This window comes from Cavia porcellus, unplaced genomic scaffold, assembly GCF_034190915.1.
Source record: "Cavia porcellus strain 051 isolate PalLab524CR breed Dunkin Hartley unplaced genomic scaffold, mCavPor4.1 scaffold_1, whole genome shotgun sequence".
In the NCBI taxonomy this organism is placed as follows: domain Eukaryota; kingdom Metazoa; phylum Chordata; class Mammalia; order Rodentia; family Caviidae; genus Cavia; species Cavia porcellus.
The window spans coordinates 196426413-196444528 of NW_026947484.1; the positions used below are offsets into that span (position 1 = coordinate 196426413).

At 47.1% G+C, this 18116-nt stretch overlaps 1 protein-coding gene across 1 annotated transcript in view; it reads right to left on the reverse strand.

Moving 5' to 3' along the window:
- Positions 1-18116, reverse strand: part of Ttll11 (tubulin tyrosine ligase like 11) — a 265404-nt gene that overhangs the window by 13535 nt on the left and 233753 nt on the right. The window lies entirely within an intron of this gene.

An 18116-nucleotide genomic window follows, 5' to 3' on the forward strand; every position in this document is an offset into this window, starting at 1 on the left:
TGATGCCCTCAAGGCCCAGCCTTCAGGGAAGAAGGGATAAAAGCCTTGCTTCTGCTGCTCCAGCTGCACGTGCAGTCAGTACGCATGTGTCACAGCAGTGACACCCTTGTCCTTGGCTGGGTAGAGAAATGAGTATCAGGACAGAACCATAAATAGACCTTGTAGAAAAATCATTACTCCTGGAAGCCTGCAGCATCCAAATAAACCCAATCAAAGGGGAAGCAACTGCTCCCTCTGTCCTGAATCACAGGTCATTCCCTGACCAGCACAAGAGTCCGAAGCTCTGGTTCCATCCGACTTCATCTTCCATCTTCCCACAACACAGACACAAGTTTCTGGGTCATCATCTATGAAGACAGGGCCACCCTAATGGTCACCAATTCCTGCAACTGCTTTGTGCCATTCCAGACATTTCTCATGAGATTATCTGCTCCAGTGGACATTTCCAAGGCCCGATACTCATTTCTCAGCAAGTGATCAGATCTCTGGCTGGGAAAGGACTTCAGTAATCAAATAGTCCAGGCCCTCACAGTATAACAGCACTCAAAATAATATAGTGAGGGGAATTACCAAGAGTAGGCAGCACACAGCGCATACTTGGTGCGTGTCAGGCACTACGGTGAGTGCTTTATGGGTATCTCTTGTGTAAGCGCTCAAAATAAATTCTGGATGATAGATGCTTCTCTGACTTCAGCTTCTCCCTGTGGTTGTGTGCTTGCATTTAATGACATGATGAAACTTTGCCTTGGTGTTGGGTCCTGTCTGTTAGCTGGGTGCAGCATGGCAAAGACAGAGTTCCACAGGCTGGGGATGCTGGGGGGATTTGAACCTGGGTTCAGAAAATCTGACTTCTTTGCCATGCTGCTCCTAGGCCTCAGAGTTGCCAGAAGGAGCCACAGATTATACAACCCTGGTTGGGGTTTAGTGATGGGGTGTTCACTTGGTAATGCTCCAGGAGGCCCCTCTCTGCTCTCAGCTTGTGAGCTGGAATGAGCTGGGCCTTCCATGGATCCCCCACTTTAACACAGCAAAACTCTTTCCTCACTGTTGGCTCTGCCAGGATCTTTGAGGCAGCCATTGTGGCAGTCCAGTTCCATCAATACCCACCCACTGCCTAGCAGGTGGATGTGGAGATGGGATGGGAAGCATGGGACAGACTGATGTGAGAGGGATGCAGAGCAGAGGGGAGGTGTGACTAGGTTAGAACACAAGGGAAGGATCATTCTTTGCCTGGGAGAGGCAGGAAAGGGGAAAAGGAGCTGTGTGCGCAGCAGAAAGGGAGAGCCAGCTTTCCTCCTACTCCTGGTTTCCTCAAATTCCTGAGCTCCAGAAGTGTGTATGGCTCGTGATCACTGCATCAAGTGGGATACAAGTGTCTCCATGTGCACCGCATCCATATACATGGGCTTCTGTGCACACAGACATATGCACCTTACTGCACTCTCTATTCCCTTTCTTTCCTTCTTTCTGCACTTTTTCCTTTTTCTCTTTCCTTCCTTTCCTTTGTCTTCCTTCCTTCTTTTCTTTCTCTTTCTTCATCTGTCCTTCTTTCTTTTGTGGTACTGGGGCTTGAACCCAGGGGCTCTCATATGCTGGGCAAATGCTATACCATTAAGCTATATCCCCAATCTCAATCTTTCAAAATTTGTTTTGAGACTGGCTCTTGCTACATAGCCCAGGTTGATCTCAAACTTTGATCCTGCTGCCTTGAGCAGCTAGGATGACAGGAGTGTGCCACTGCACAGTTGGGGAGGGAAGATCTGAGAAGCAGTGCTAGGTGTGTAAGACCTTAACTCTAGGAAGGGGCTTCTCTAGGTGTTGGGAGGCAGAGGAGGAGCTCCTGGGCTGGCCCAGCAGGGAGGCCTTGGGATTCAAGGAAAGGCAGGTGGTTCAGAGTTTACCCCAGGAGTGCTATAACCTGTCAATTTCACCCCTGCTCCTGGTAGGCGCTGGTCAGCCACACAACAGCTCTGGGTCTTGCATTGTGAGAAGAGCTGACATCTCTCCCACCTTCCTCTCTCTGCTCTTTGTTCAGCTGGCCCCTGGCACTGCCTGCACAGCCTCTTCTTCAGCTCAGGAGAGGACCTCCCTCCCTGACTTCCACATAACAGGGCCTTTGCATTTGCTTTGGGGCTCTGGGCTCCTCAAAGACCTGTTTCTGTGCCATTTGACAACGTGGCAGCCTCCTTCCCTCCAGGAAACGCTCCCTTTCCCACTTACGCCCCACCCCACCTGCCCTCCGGCCCACTGGTCTTTGCTGACTCCTGGCTCAGGCTTGCTGTCTTCTGGCTCCTCCGCTTTACCTTGCCTTGGGTCTTGCCCTGCTTTCTGCTCTCCCTTCCTGTCATTCATTCTTTAGGCTTTAAATATCTTCAATGAATTCTTGCTGTCTGAGATCCATGTTAGTTATCTGCAGGCCAGACTGCTTTCTTGCCACTGGGACACCTCATTAGCATCTCAAAGAGCCTGTTAGAATGAATGTCTCAGTCCTGGTGCTTCCCAAACTCACCTTTCTTAGAGTCTTACCCTGGCAATAAAGGGCTTCTCCATTCACCTGGCTGCTGAGAAGCTTGGGGTCATTTTGAAAACTTTTCTCCCACCGCCCCGCCCTCGCTCAGCCCCTCCACACACTGAACAGCACAGCCCTTGCTCACCACCTCCAGCCTGAGCGGCCGGCCCTCCAGTCCTTGCTCCCCACTCCCGCTCAGCCCGCTCACTGGTCCTTGCTATAGTCACAGCTTCCAGGGGCACTCTCGGGACTCAAGCTGATCATGCCTTCCTCTGCCCCCACAGGCTTCTCCAGCTGCCTGGTGTGCCAGTGCCCCCGTTTTCTCCTATTGCTTTTATCGAAATGCTGGGCAAATGCTCTACCACTAAGCCTCTCCACAGCCCATCCAGCACCTGTTGCACCCGACACTTGTGTGCTCTGTTGACTGTCCTTCCCTCTGCCCAGACAGACGAAAACGTCTGTCTCATCTGGCTGACCCTGGTGTCTCAGCTCAAACGTTGCCTTGATGCATCTCCATAAGCCATCTCCTAACACCAATTAGGTCCTCACTGTTATTAAAACTTCATTACTGTATCTCACAGGACCCATCTCTGGCATCCCTAATCCAGGTGTCTGTCTGTCTTTCCGTGTTGAAGGTAGCCTCTGTTGCCGCACATCAGGGCACAAGGGCTGAGCCCTCTCCTCACCCTTTCAGGCGTGAGCTGATCTGCTTGGGATGGGAAGAGCCACACCTAGAATCAGGCTCTGCCTCCTACGTGCTGCCAGTGACCTTGTCTGATTCACTGCAAGCCTTAGCTCCTACCCAGCCTCCTGGCTTTTTGTGGTGACAGTGGTGGCGGCAGGACAATGCGTCTGGACTGTGAAAGCATCTATCTAGCAAACGTGATCTTCTTTCCTATCTTTTAAGTGATCAGAACCTGGTGGGATAAACAATTTGTGCTCATGCAAGACAGTGTCTCTAAATCTCCATTCTGTTTTAGTCGCCTTTCTTTCCTTTGGGGGAAGGTGGGCACCCTGACTCACCCACAAAGGCCACCTCTTTCCTGTTTCCCTGGCCGTCCTCCAGGGACCTGGCTGGGCCTTCTGGAGTGTCCTCAGCCTTTGTGGGGTGGGAGGGGTGGAGTGGGGTGAGGGGGGCGGGGCCTTCCTATGTAGGGGGCCCAAGCCCTGTCATCCAGGAGAGACCCCTCTAAGGAGCTCTTTGGAGTTTGCCTGTTACTTGCAGCGGTGACAGGAGGCAGATCAGTGTCAGAAATAAGACAAAGCAGTGGGTTTCAACTTGACTCCCATTAAGAATGTCATATTAGAGCACAAATGAGAGAGAAGAGGGATGCTCTTTTCTGCAGGAGTTTATTTTTGTCACTTTGTCAGAGAGAAATTGCAGTCCTGAGGGCACTGGAGTTGCACAGAATTACCCAAAACATTAACATGCAAATTGTCTTCTTTAGAGAAGGTAATTTTATTAGTGCACAAAAATGTTTCTCTCACTGTACTCATGCCTAGAAGGAGTGCTGTCTAGGGGCCAGTTAGGGCCACTGTGCAGGGAGAATTAGGGAGTCTTGAACTTGGTTAAGATTCGATTACCTCCTCTGGCTGGCCACAGTGTGTAATTCACTGTGAGGAACACAACACAGTGTTATCGCTGTCAGTCAGTGGGTATGCTAGGTACAGGAGCAAGTGACTTGTCTCTGATTGTCCAGCTTCTGTGGCACAGGAAGTGGCAGAGCTGTCACATGTCCTGTGTTTCAGATAACTGAGTGAGCAACAGAGAACTATTATGGGTCCTGAGAACAGTCACTGAGAATCGAGAACCTAGAGAGAGTTTTCCATCAATTCATGCAAGCATTACAATTTACTGCTTCAATAAGTCTTCACTGCTCTAGGCCCTAGGCTCCAAACTTGAACCAGACACTGCATAGGTTATAGGCACAGCTACAAATAAGACCTGCTGGGGACCTGGCACTGGGAGAACATGGCTTTTTGGCAGGGAGGGCCTGGAAGCTTCATGAAGGAGTTCAAGCAATCAAGATTAGGAAGGACACTCCAGGCTGGGCACAGTGAGAGGGTACAGAGATGTGGCCCAGCAGCTCACAGTGGTTGGTCCCTGGGTGCAGAGAGGAATGGGCTGGAACAGGCACTGGGGTTGCAGAGGTGGAGCTGTGGCCAGCAAGGCCAACCTAAAAGACCACAGATCTCAAACATTACCCTCCATGTGTCAAGCAGACATGCAAGACATGTTCAGAACTGAGCTGCGTTCCCCTGGAGACTTGAGGAGGGAGGGGTTTCCCAGCCCTGGGGTGCCAAAATGACAGAAGGTTGTGTGAGGCTGTGCTTACATAAGGCTTCCTCCTCCCTCTGCAGACATGATGGGGAAAGCGTGGGCAGCGACACCCACCGCTACCAAAAAGAAAGCGCCTCAGTCATGTCAGGTCGCCCTGAGCAGATAAGGAACATCCTCTTCCTCAGTGGACCACCTGCATCTCCAAGGCTGAGTCAACTGTCCTTTGCTCTCAGGTGGCTGACAGCTGTCATGTGCCTATGGAAGGGGATGGGGAACAACCCCAGGAGATGTTTTTTAGGGAAGCCCAGGGGAATGTGGTTGCTGACCACATTTTGGGTCAGGTAACTCTTTCTAGGGGAGCTGTCCTGTGTTTTATGGGCTACTTTGCACCACCCTGGCCTCTACCTACTAGATGCCTGTACAGCAATTCCCCTCCCCCAGTGGTGACCACCAAACTTGTCTCTGGGTGTGGCCAATGTCCCCTGAGGCATTAAGGGGACCAGTTTTAAAGACTTTGGTTCTGTAGCAAGAAGATGAATGAATGTATAGTGGACAACATGGCCAGAAAGTTTCAAAGTTGTGCCTGGTGACAGATGGTGAGCCTTGGGTGACAGCAGCTGTCCCAGCTCCCTCAGGTGTCCCAGCTCCCTACAAACTGACGGCATAGCTCCTGAGATTCTCACTTTACTCTCAGGTTAAGCGACTCAGCCTAGATTTGACCAAAGATGGCACAGAAAGTCTCTGGAAAGGCCTTTAGGAAAACGCTCCTGGGATGCTAGAGTGGGATGTTTTGTCAAATACGGTTAGATTTTGAAGAATTTTGGCTGTGGTACTCACTAGCTGGGTGACCATGGGCACATTACTTAATGTCTCTGAGTCTTAGATCCTCTCTCTATTACTGGGAGTTGAAAGCTTCCCTCTCAGGATTAGTGGACGATGTGTGACATGCTCGTAGGATGCCCTGTCCTTAGCTCCAGCATGTACAGCGCTCAAAACTCCTCACTCCCATCTTTACAAGAAATAAAGCTAAGCAAACTGAAAATCAATGATTCTGTCAGAGAATTGAGGTCACAGGGCAGGCTGCCGCACTGAAAGCTGGAGAGGTGGAAGAATACAAGAATCAGCACCTGAGACAGCTTGCCAAGGGCAGGAGCTGCCCAGCAGTTGAGAAGAACGGACATGCTTCACAGTCACTGGAGGCCAAGTGAGGACTAGGTTGAGAATTGAAAACTCGTGAAGGTCTTGTCTGGGGCGCAGGGGTGGGGTGGGGGGACACCTCATCTTCTGAGATTGGGGCTCCCAAGGCTCCTCAGTTTTTCAAGTAACATTGGAGGAAAATCCTCTCGTGCCTCAGGCTGGGGTTAGCGGGAAACATACTTAGGGCCTTCTCCAGTAATCACGGCCTGCCCTGTTTCCTCACTGGTGATTCCTTTGCCAAAAGGAATCTGACTGGGGTTCGGGGAAGGACAATTAGACAACCCCAGCACCTCTAGCTTTCCTGTCCCATGAAACACCTCGGAAAGACACAGAGCAGAGAAACTGAGATTTAATTTTAAAATTCTAGAATGTTCTCTTTCCTTAGCACCTTGCCACTACCTTAACAGGGACTTGGTGCTATTACAATGAGTTATGGCTGAGAGACACACAAAGAGCGGCTCCATTTAAGAAGGAGTCTTTGGGAAACCCCAAGGGCAGCAGGAAGAAAACAGGACCAAGGAAATGAGAGGAAACCTCAGCCTCTGGTACCCACTGCTATAGCAAACATTCAGGGCAGCCCGGCTCCTGGCAAGACAAATATAAAATCTCTCAAAAGAGGAGTCTTGAGAAAAAGTTAAAAATATTTTAAACTAAATAGAATTCAAAGTAGAGCTTATTGAAATGTGTGGGACACAGTGAAAGCAGTGGTTAGGGAGAAATTTATAGCATAGAATGCATATATCAGGGAAAAAAAGAACTAAAGTCAATAGTTTAAGCTTTTATTTTAGGAAACTAGGAGAAAGTGAGCACGTTAAACCCAAAATAAGGAAAATTTAAAAAAAATTAGAAAACAAATCAATGAAATAAAAAACAGGAATTCAATACAGAAAAATCAATGAAACCAAAAGCTGATTTTTTGAAAAATTTTACCCACAAAATTGATAAACTTCTAGACAAGCTAACAAGAGAAGAAAAAAAAAAGACTATTACTGTATCACTAATTAGTAATTACAAATTAGTAATATGAGAAATGAAAGAAGGGTTATCACTACTGATCTCAGGTACATTAAAAGAATAATGAAGAAATATGAATGGGTTTATGCCCGCAAATTTAGTAACTCAGATAAAATGGATCAGTTCCTTGAAGATACAGTTTTCCAAAACTTACACAAGGAAAAGCACAATCGGAACAGGACTATTACTTATTAAAGAAATTGAATAAATAATTAAGAACTTCACAAATAAGAAAGCACCAGGTCAGATGAATTCACTGGTGACTTCTATCAAACATTTAAAAAAGAAATGATGCCAGTTCTCTCTTCCAGGAGATAAAATGAGAAAACATATGTTGTTTAGACATGTGTTATTTTAAGTTCAATAGCATCTTTCTGTTATTTTTAGTTTAATTCAAGTGTACTCTCAAAGCATACGTTGGGTGATTTCTATACTGTTAAATTTGTTAAAATATGTCTTATGGCTTAGGATATACACAATTCTTATGGATGTTCCATGTGAACCAAGAAGATTGTATATGTTACTCTTGGAGGCTGAAGTATTTTAAATATGTCATTTAGACCCAGTTGATTGATGGCACTGTTCATTCAAATGTATCCTTACCTGCCGGATCAGTCAGTTACTGAGGAGGGAGTGTTAAAGACTGACTACAATCATAGGTTTGTCTCCTGTTTGTGATTTTGCTACACTTACTTTGACTCTCTGATGGCACATGTATGTCTCCTTGGAAAACTGACCCTTGTCTCTGATAATTTTATCAGACCTTTATCTCTGATTATTTTCTTTTGTTCTGTAGCTTACTTTGTCAAATAATTAATATAGCTATTCCAACTTTATTTTGGTTGTGTGAATATGGGTATAACTTTCTTCATCTCTGTGCTTTTTAGCAATGTTTTTATGGTTAAAATGTAAGCTACGTGTAGTTGGGTTTTGTGTTTTATCCATTTAACAGTCTCTGTATGTTAACTGATATATTTAAAACATTCACATGTGAAGTAATTACTGATATAGTTGGATGAATAGCTAACATGGTTGTAACTTCTATAATTACACTTCTTTTTAAATTCTCCTCCCCTCCCTCCCTCCCTCCCTCCCTCCCTCCCTCCCTCCCTGTCTGTCTATCTGTCTCTCTCTCTCTCTCTCTCTCTCTCTCTCTCTCTCTCTCTTTCTCTCTCTCTCAATTTCTCTGCCCTTTTCTGGCTTTAATAGGATATTTCATATAATTAAATGTTATCTCTTCTCCTTCTTTCTCCTGTTCCTCCTTCTTTAAAAGTTGGGATCTCATTATATTGGCCTAGACAGACCTCCAACTCCTGGGCTCAAATAATCCTCCTGCCTCAGCCTCCCAAGTAGCTAGGATAATAGGCACATGCCATGTTCAACCTATAGTTCTTCTTCAAAGTTAGTCATTATCCTAGAGTTTATAATATATATTTCTAACTAATACACCTGTTTTCAAATAGTATTTTATTGCTTCACAGAAAAATGAAAACAATGTAGGTGATCTTGAGTTTGGTTATGAAGTTTAAAACACAACACCAAAAACAAGACACATTTTTTTAAAAAATGGGCTTAATTAAAATTAAAAACTTCTATCTGAGGATTTAGCTCAGCAGCCTAAGTGCCTGCCTGGCCTTGGCACACAGGTGCACGCACACACACACACATAATAAATAAATACATAAAAACAGAAAAATTTGGCTTAGAAAATGGGATTGAGCACCTGCTTAATACACATGAGACAAAGTTCATGGAAGGGAGCAGGAGATTAAAAATGAAACAGATAAATAGCAAATTGAGAAAAAAATATTTGTGGAACATATATCCAATAAAGAGTTTATTTTCAAAATACACAATGAAATCTTAAAATTCAATAATTAGAAAATTTAAAAATCCCAATTAAAAAAACATGGGCCACAGATGTCATAGATAGCTCAGCAAAGAAGATAAACAGATAGCCAGCTGGTAAGCATATGAAGATATGCACAAACATATGCAGTAAACTTCAAATTAAAACGATGAGGTACCACTCCACACCGATTAGAGTGGCCACATCTGAAGACTGACCGTACTGAGGTGGGAAGGCAGAATGTGTAAATCGGGAGTCCTAAGGCCAGAGAACTTGAGTTCTGATGACCAAGGACAGGTGAAGGTGTCCTAGCTCCAGGGGAGGTGCCGAAGGTGCAGAAGGAAATCACCCTCCTTTTGCTGTTCCTGTTTCTTTCTTTCTCTGGGTCCCAGGGTGGCTGTGCAAGGCCCACCACACTGACGGCAGATCTACCTCACTCTGTCCACCAGCTCACACACCGACCTCCTTTGCACACACTCTCTGCCACAGCCAGAAAGAGCACATTTCCAGTCCGCTGGGTGTTCGTCAGTCCTGTCCAGTCAAGTTGACACCTAAAACTAACCATGGCACTGTGCAGTCCAGAAATTCCTGGTGGTTTGTCTAACCATGCTGGAAACTTATGTCTGCACAAAACCTGCACACGAACATTTGCAGACATTCTACTCCTGACTGCCAAACCTGGAAGCAACAAAGATACCTCTTATTGAGGGAACGGGTGACAAATTGTAGTGTACCCATTCCACGGACTCTTATCCAGAGGTAACAGGAAATGAACTATCAAGCCATAAAAAGACACAGAGAAACTTAAAAGTTATGCTGCTAAGGGAAGGAAAGCAGCCTACAAAAGCTAGATATGGTACAATTCCAACAATATGAAATCCTGGAAAAGACAAAACTATAGAGCGAAAAAAGATTAGTAGTTGCCAGGGGCCCACGGGCAGCGATGAACAGGTGGAGCACAAGAGAGTCTCAGGCAGAAACTCTCAGTCCGATGCTATAATTGTGAATGTGGGCTATTATGTGTTTGTCAAAACCCATAATACTATACACGAGGAAGAGTGAGCCTTAATATGAACGATGGATTTTAGTTGTAACAGTAAGTCTTTGTTAATTGTGCCACAATAACACAAGGTGGTATTTTAGGGGAAACTGTGTACTGGGAAGGGAGGAATTCTCTGTACTGTTTGCTCTGTGTTCTAATAAAATAAAGTCTGTTGATTAAAAAGGAGGCCTATGGAGTGCTGTGGAAGTGTAGCCTGCATCGTCATCGACCACTTGCGGTCAAGTCAAGAGGCAGCTGCAGGAGCAGATTTAGTTGGGGGAGCTGGTTCCTGGTCCAGACACTCCCACTGATAGGCTGGCTGTTTCTGAAGTGGACCCTCATTTTTCTAGAACTGACTGCTTCAAGCAAAGCAGAAGATGAGAGAGATTCTTCAGCACAGCACAGTTAGGAGCATCCAGCCAGGTGCTTTACAACTGCAATGATTGTGCAAACCGTATATGGACTCCTTCATCAGTATGGAAAGAATCCTCCCAAATGCAGGACTTCCTGGATCACCTTACGGTCATCCTATGGCAGGACCAGGGACCAGACTGGTTCACTAAATACAGGTCTGCCCAGCTTCTAGGTCCGGGGACATTTTGGGAGTGACACAGTGCTCATGAGCTTATTGAGTGTCGTCACTGCACGGAGCAGCACAGACCCAAGACTTGGGGTTGCTTCCCTTCCTGTCCTCAACTACCTACATGAGCGATTGCTTTACCCCTCCAAGCCTTGGTCCCTCCTCTGTAATGCAGTTAGGAGTGGCTGACTTCAGTGGAAACTGTTTTATAATCTGCAGAACATATGTGAATCAGAGATGGTGGTGGTGGCTGAAAAAGCCACCATTCAGTCCAGACATATACTTCCTTACCAAATCCTGACAACACTTCCAGGGCCATGGCTTCTTTTAGAGGCCACCTAGCAGTGAAGTGCCTTCTCTCAGGGCTCCCCCTGGCCAATGGCAGGTGGCAAAGTCCAGCCTGACTCTGCAGCCCTGGGTTTGTCCCGTGGTGCTGAGCTCTGCTACAGCTCACTGTTCCCCAAGATCTGGAGTGAAAAGCAGCAGGCATGAGGAGGCAGGAGAACCTCTTGAAAAAGAGCTCTGCTTCTTTCTCTTCTATTTCTGGGGGTGCAGCTCAGCGATGGCAGAGGCCCTGTTCTCTGCCCCCTTCAGGTGGGGCGGATGAGGAAGGGCAGGCCATCTCGTGGCTTGGGGTGTGAGTGTGCACCGCACAGAACGCAACCTGCAGCATCCAGGCTGGGGAGGGCGGGCTGGTGTTGCGTCGGCTCACTTACTTCTATTAAAAATAATTCTGACACTGACTATTTTGTCAATGCGGGTGGGGCACGCATCCAGAGGCGCCCATCTGACTGCGAGATAATTTCAAGGCTGAAGAACGGTGTCGGTGCCAGACACCTCCACGAAGTGCAGCACAAGACCGGCCTAGTTCTGCGGGCCCCGTCTCCCAGTGGGGCGGGCACACCCATGTATATGTATAAGGGAGGCTTTGCTAAACACTCCAAGTAAAAATACTTTTAAATATTTCAGTACATCAGCAACCAACTGCATTTCAGTTGGGGATCATCCAGCTGATGAAAGTATAGGCGTCTGATGATTTGCATAAGTCGACTAAGGAAATTTGGTGAGAGACGGCAACAAGATTTAGACACCCACAGAACCAGCTGGCTGTCGTGGTCTGGCACCTGATCCATCCAAGGCGTGTTTCTGGAGTCCCTACTATGTGCCAGGCACAGCACTAGGCTTCAGTAGAGCGGAAGGGCCCCAGTGCAGGTCAGGACAGGTGCCACACACCTGTTCATCTGGCTGTGCTGAGAGCAGGTGAGAGGGGTTGGGACTTTACCAGGGACCAAGGAAAGCTACTTGAGGAAGTAGGTCCAGGCCACGGGGCCCAAGGGGGAGGGATTTTCAGCAGAGCCCAAGACCCAACTGGAGGACTCAAAGGTCACTGGCCACTCTGGTTGGAGTGAGAATGTAGCTGGTCATGGGGGGGGGGTGGCCACAAACACGGGAGGGGTCCAATGTGAGAGGCCCTCAGTCACTCAGATGTCCTCTCTGGAGTTGCAATTGTGAAATCAGTTGCTTCAGGTAACTAGTGGTGGACTCTGAGTTGAAGTATGAATAAGATAGATGGGTGTAGTGGTGGCATGCCTATCATCCCAGCACTCTGGAGGCGAAGGTACAAGGCTTGCAGGTTTGAGCTGAATCTGGACAAACCAGTGACTTAACAAGACCCTGTCTCAAAATAAAAAAGGAGCCATGCTCCATCTCAATTCCCAGTACTGAAAAAAGAAATCACAGAGAGAGAGAGAGAGAGAGAGAGAGAGAGAGAGAGAGAGAGAGAGAGAACCCAGGGAAGAATTCCCAAGAGAGACTCATGTGATCACAATCTTGACAGTCCAGTTTGCTGAACAAAGGGTGGACACTGCTCTCAGCACTTTCTAGGCTTTGTTTCACTTCTTCCACATCAGTGTTTCTGTGAGACGGGAAGCATTGTTACCCCATAGCTCATGAAAAGGAGGCTCAGAGGAAGCTATTTAACTTGCTCGAGGTCACTTAGCTATCGAGTGATCAAGCCCAGGTTCAAAGGCAGGCTTGTCTGAATCAGAGCCTGTGGCTTTGAGTAGAATGCTCAAACCAAGGTAGCCCCGAAAGGAGGGATGTAGCTCAGGAGTTCTACAAGCAGTGGGAAAAATGGTTCCTATTCTGGTCAAAATCAAACATTATACTGTGTATTCTTAAATTTTCCTGTCCAACCAGGTGTGTGTGTGTGTTTTCATAAGACATGCGGGGCTAGGGGTCCAATCCATTTTTTTTTCATTTGGTTTCTGGGAGAGACCTTTAGTTTCTTTCTCAAAACAGCAAAACATCTGGTTGCAATGTGAACAGAGATTCAGGATGCTGGGATTGGAGATGGACCAGATACCTAAGTCCAAAGGGCTCAACTGACCCTTTGCAGGTAAACTGTTTATGTCGCCTAGTTGATACAATGACAGCTCCGTTTACTGCCCGACCTTGATGCCATCCTCATCTCTACTCACAGGGACTTGTGACTTCACTCTGGAAGGAGTTGAGAGCAAAGTGTCTGTGATAAGAAGGAACTCGTGAGTGAAATTTACATGAAATAACTGCGTCTCACCGCCAAATCGTTTTCTCATTTGATTCTGGCCCAGGAGAGGGCTATGACACCCTAGTTTTGCTGATAACACCCTCATTTAGATTTCTGTGTTCTGCTCGAAATTCTAGAAATGGAAATTAAAATCCTTAATTTAAAAAAATGGCAATTACATCGGCATGCTGGAGAGCATGAGACTGCACATTACTGAATCCCATCAAGCTCCTGAGCAGTCTTTGACATTCTGGGGAGACAAAGATGGCCTATTTAGGGAAGATGAGATGGGGGTACAGATGAGGGTTCTTGGGTGGGGGAGCCAGATGTTAGGTGCAAGTTACTGTCAAGCCCTAGTTTTGGTTTTGGGGTGCCTATTCCATTATTTAAAATGCTAAATTTAAAAAGCTGAGTGCATAACAGCAGGCTGAATGCAGACCATGGTAGAAGTGTCTCATAAACCAAGGACGGCGACTGACCTGATTCTGTGTGCCTGAGGTCCAAGAGAAAACAGAAACAGTCAAGAACAAGGCTACAGGGCTGGGGTGAGTCTCAGGGGAATAGCGCTTGCCTTGGTGTGCAGAAGGTCCTGTGTTCAGTCCCCAGCACTGCAGGACAAGACAAAGAGCAGTTCTACTTAAAAGCATGGGGTGAGTTGAGATTTCATCACAGGCATGCTCTTTCTCACTAATCTTTTTAGAGCATCATTTTCTTCTCTATTTCAATGGCAAGGTCTCCTTATACAGGGTATTTGTGTTAATAACAGCTTCAAGAATCAGAAACCTGATTAACCTCTTCGGTGGGCACCAAAGTCTCATTAGGGCAGAAGGAAGGGCTGAGCTGGTTTGGGGGGGGGAGATGCATTAGCACTTTGACTCAGCTGGTGTTGGGAGTGGGCGGCCACCCTGTCCAAACGGGCTGGTATTGTACCCTGTAAGATGCCTATGCTGTAAGATGTGGTTCTCATACTCTGAACTTCCTGCTGTAAGGATGTGGGCATTTTTTTATTTTGCTGCTTGTCCTCCACTGAGCACTGAACATGCCTTTGCATGTTCTAGGTAAGGTAGTAGGCAGGGCACAGAGACACAGTGGGTGCCACTTCTGAGTTGCCTGCCATGCTAAGTGCTCTGTGTGTGTGCGCGTGCGCGTGTGCATGTGTGTGTGTCTTCTCTGCTGTAACTTTCTCAGGTTCCATGATACTTCTGATCATAGCCTACTATAACGATTAGTGACTGTCAGAGTCATTTGTGTGACCAAGAGACCATTGGCACAGTGCAAAGAGCAAATGGCTCAGGTTGATCTTGCTTCAGACCCCTTGGTCCCTGACATAAGGCTTTTCTAATTTCAGTCCCATATCCTTAGGTTTCTTGTTCTCTAAATGGGAATAACAACCCTCACAAGATTGTATGAGAGCTTGGTGTATAGCTCAGCAGCACAGTGCCTGCCCGGCAACTGTGAGGACCTGAGTTCAATTCCCGGTACAAGAAAAAAAAGACTATGAGAATTAAATGAGATAACACATAACAAACATTTGTTACTTCTACCACATAGGAGACTTTCAGTAAAAAATCTGTGGCATGATTTCTTCTTAAGAGAGACAGGATAGGATCTGTGAATAATTTATCTTTATATTCCCACAGGGCCCACACAGGGTGACATGTTCATTATGAATTTGTTGAATGAATCGAAGAGTACATGTCCTTTGAGAATGAGATCCATGTTACAGCACTCTTCAAAGATATCTTTCTTTTGTTTTTGGTGCTGGGGATCAAAGCCAGAACTTCTTGCATGTTTATCATGGGCTGTTCCATGGAGCTGCACCTCTGGCCCCAAAGAGTTCTTTTTTGTCAGCCCACAGGAGTTCTGTGGCAGGCAAGGCCATCTCCCCTAGCAGTGCCCACAGCACTGCTCAGCACTTACCTGGAGGTCCTGGCCTAAGAATGCTGTGGCTGCACACCAGGGAGGGAAGGAAGGACAAAAGCAAGAACCACCCTCCAGCTATAGGATTCTGTTCTACAAGTGCTCCTTGAGTGGTTCCGGAAGCGTGTCTGGCTCTCCAGGTCCCTCTCTCCCAGAGAGTCAGGGGTGGGGACTGGCCTTGCCTGTGCCACCTGCAAGACCGTGGGCACAGGGAGGCTCCTGTTTCAGGCTTTAATACCCAGGACTTCCTAGCCCTTCCCTCCTATTATTTCCTTTCAGTAGCAGTGGAAACCAACGTATAACCTCTGAGAATGAGAGAAAGGAGACAGAAATTTTGACATTTCCAACTCCAACTTCCATCCTTCCAGTAGGCCCTTGGCAGGGTAAACTGACTTGTAAAAAAATTTTTTTTGAGACAGGGTCTCCTTATGCAGCTCAAGCTGGCAGTTCAAGTTCAGAACTCACTTTGTAGCTCAGGCTGGTCTCAAACTCGCAACAATCCTCCTGCCTCAGCTTCCTGAGTGCTAAGATTATAGGCATGCACCACTACACCTAGCTAAAAAGAAAATCATTCTCTTGACATATAGTAATTGTGCCTGTTTATGAGATAAAGCATGATATTTCAGTATGTGCGTTGTGTGATCATCAAAACAGTAACTAGCATATCCATCACCTTAAGCACTCATCATTTCAGCTTGAGAGATCCCCTCGATGCTCTTTCAAACACACAGACCATCATCGTGAGCTCAGCTTCCCGCTGCTCCAAACTCCCTGACCTGGAGTTTACAATTGGAACCCTCTACTGTCGCCCAAGTGAACAAGCAGCTGCTGATGTGGCCCAGACTGTGCACCTGGGGGGTTGGGCTGCAGGAGGCTGGAGTTCAGATCTCAGCTTTGCTACTCAGGTGCCATCAGATTGCAGACAAGTCATTTTTGCTCTGGGGACCTCAGAACCCTTCCCCATTTCTGGGGAAGGGTGCCAGAATCCTAAGGTCCCTGCTGTGTCCCTGTTGTTGGGAGGTTTCTAGCCCCCATGGGCATGGGGCAGGGTGTAAAATGAGATGCTATTACACACTTCGAGGTCATGTTCTGAGAATTGGAAGTGATAACACACGCATATAAGGTAATCTCAAAGTGGCCCTGATGCCCAACTCCAAACATTCAGGGGCTGAGGGATATAAAAGGTCTGGGATTCCCAGCCCCAGATTTGCTCATGCTAAAAATAAGTATTTTTCTCATTTCCATAACTTGGTAATCAGAGTGGAGAGACCCTGGCAGACCCCTGAAGACCTCTTGGGACCTGCGTTGTGGACAGCCCCTGTGGATTCTGCTTACAGGGAGCAATTTAAGAGACAAGCAAAACATGAAAAGCTATCCGGAATTAACAATGGGCCAGATGGTAATGCTAGTTTGAAGCAATAAAACATGATAAATAGCTTCCTGCTGCTACTCCTGATCAATTTCAATATTTAATAATTCCACTGCCACCCCCACCCCCTCATCTGGCCTCCTCCACAGGATCCTGTGATGTCGCCCCCACATTCAGCTCACAGAGCAAACACTTCACTTTCTGAAGGCGTCAGCAAAAAGTGACGCTGCTCAATTGTCACATGAGCGCGCTTGGTCCTCGAAATGGTAATTAATCTGCCTGCTTCTGCAGGCACTGTGTCTCACCCCTCTCCTAGTTGCCAGGGGAAGCGGCAAGCGAGCTGCCTATTGCAGAGATGCAAAAGTTATTGTTGATCCAATGGCTATTGGTGTTCCCTGACTTTTGTTGTTGAATTAAAGAAAAAAGAACAGTGGGGAAGTCCATGGTTATCTCAATGACCAGTTAATAGGAGGAAGTGACTCAGAAAAGGGAACTCAGGTGGATTGGTATTTGAGTCTTATCTACTGGCAATGCCTCTGGGCCTCAGTTTTTTCCTCTATACAATGGACGTAATCACACCCATAGCCAGGAGAATTCTAGCCAGTGACACATATGTGAAGTGCCAGGCAGAGGACCGGCATATAGGAAACAGCCAAAAACTGGCAACCAGTAGCACCATTACTAAATAGCAGTAACAAACACAAAGTCACTCAGCAAATGATTTCTGAGTGCTGTATCCCTGTTGTTGGGAGGTTTCTAGCCCCCATGGGCATGGGGCAGCAAAGGCACCACCAGTGGTCAGACACTCTTCTTGTAAGACTGTCCCTGAGCAGTGCCTGCTAGTAGGAACCTCAGTGGTGGAACAATTGTCCAGCATGCTCAAGGCCCTGGGTTGGGTCAACTCTAGCACTACAGCAAACAAACAAACAAACCAAAACTGCTTGGCATGGTCAGCAGTCACCCCAAATACTTTCATCTTCATTGACATGCAAGACCTCTGGGCCAGCCCAGAGATCAGAAAGTGTAAGCTCCCTTTTATGGATGAAGAACTCGAGATTAGGGGCAAGACGGCCTTCAAGCTGGGACTGACAGAAAATGGCCAAGTCAGTTCCGATCAGGGTCTCTCCACCACTGACTCTGCATCTTTCCCACTGAGTCACTGGATGGGCTGCTCCTGGGGTGCCCTGGCCCACTCAGTGAGTCCCTTCTGCAGGGAGGCAGCCAAGTGCAGTGGGAGGGCACTGCCTCTGGCTCACAGTTGTTATGGGACCTTGGTCACCTGAGCTGCGATTTACTCATCTGTGACAGGAGGCTCATGGGGCCTTCTTGCATTGGGTCTTGGGGACATTCAATGAAGGAACGTGCAATTTTGAGATAACTGTATAATTATCAGTTATGATTATTTCATCCTTTTAGGAAACATCCTCTGTGAGGAAAAAGATCAGAAACTCACTGACCCAAGGGCGGATTATTCTCCTAATAGAATCCTTCACCGCATAACCTACTGGATCAAGGTCATCTTCTTTGGCGCTCAAGGCTTCCCACAGCTCCATCCACCCCTTTTCCCTCCCCTTTTTGCTCCAGCCCGGTTGAGCTAGTTGGGATGGTCCTAGCTCAATGGCCTCTCACAAGTGTTCAACCTGGCTGGGTAACACCCCTGGCTGCATGCTTGACTCCAGCCTGTTCACTGGCTCACATCCTTCTCCATGTCTTCCTTGACCCTCCCTGAGTGAAGAGCTGACAGCTTCCCTGGAGTTTCCTGCCATCCCACCCCACACCACCTGCACCAGCATCCTTTCCTCAGCTG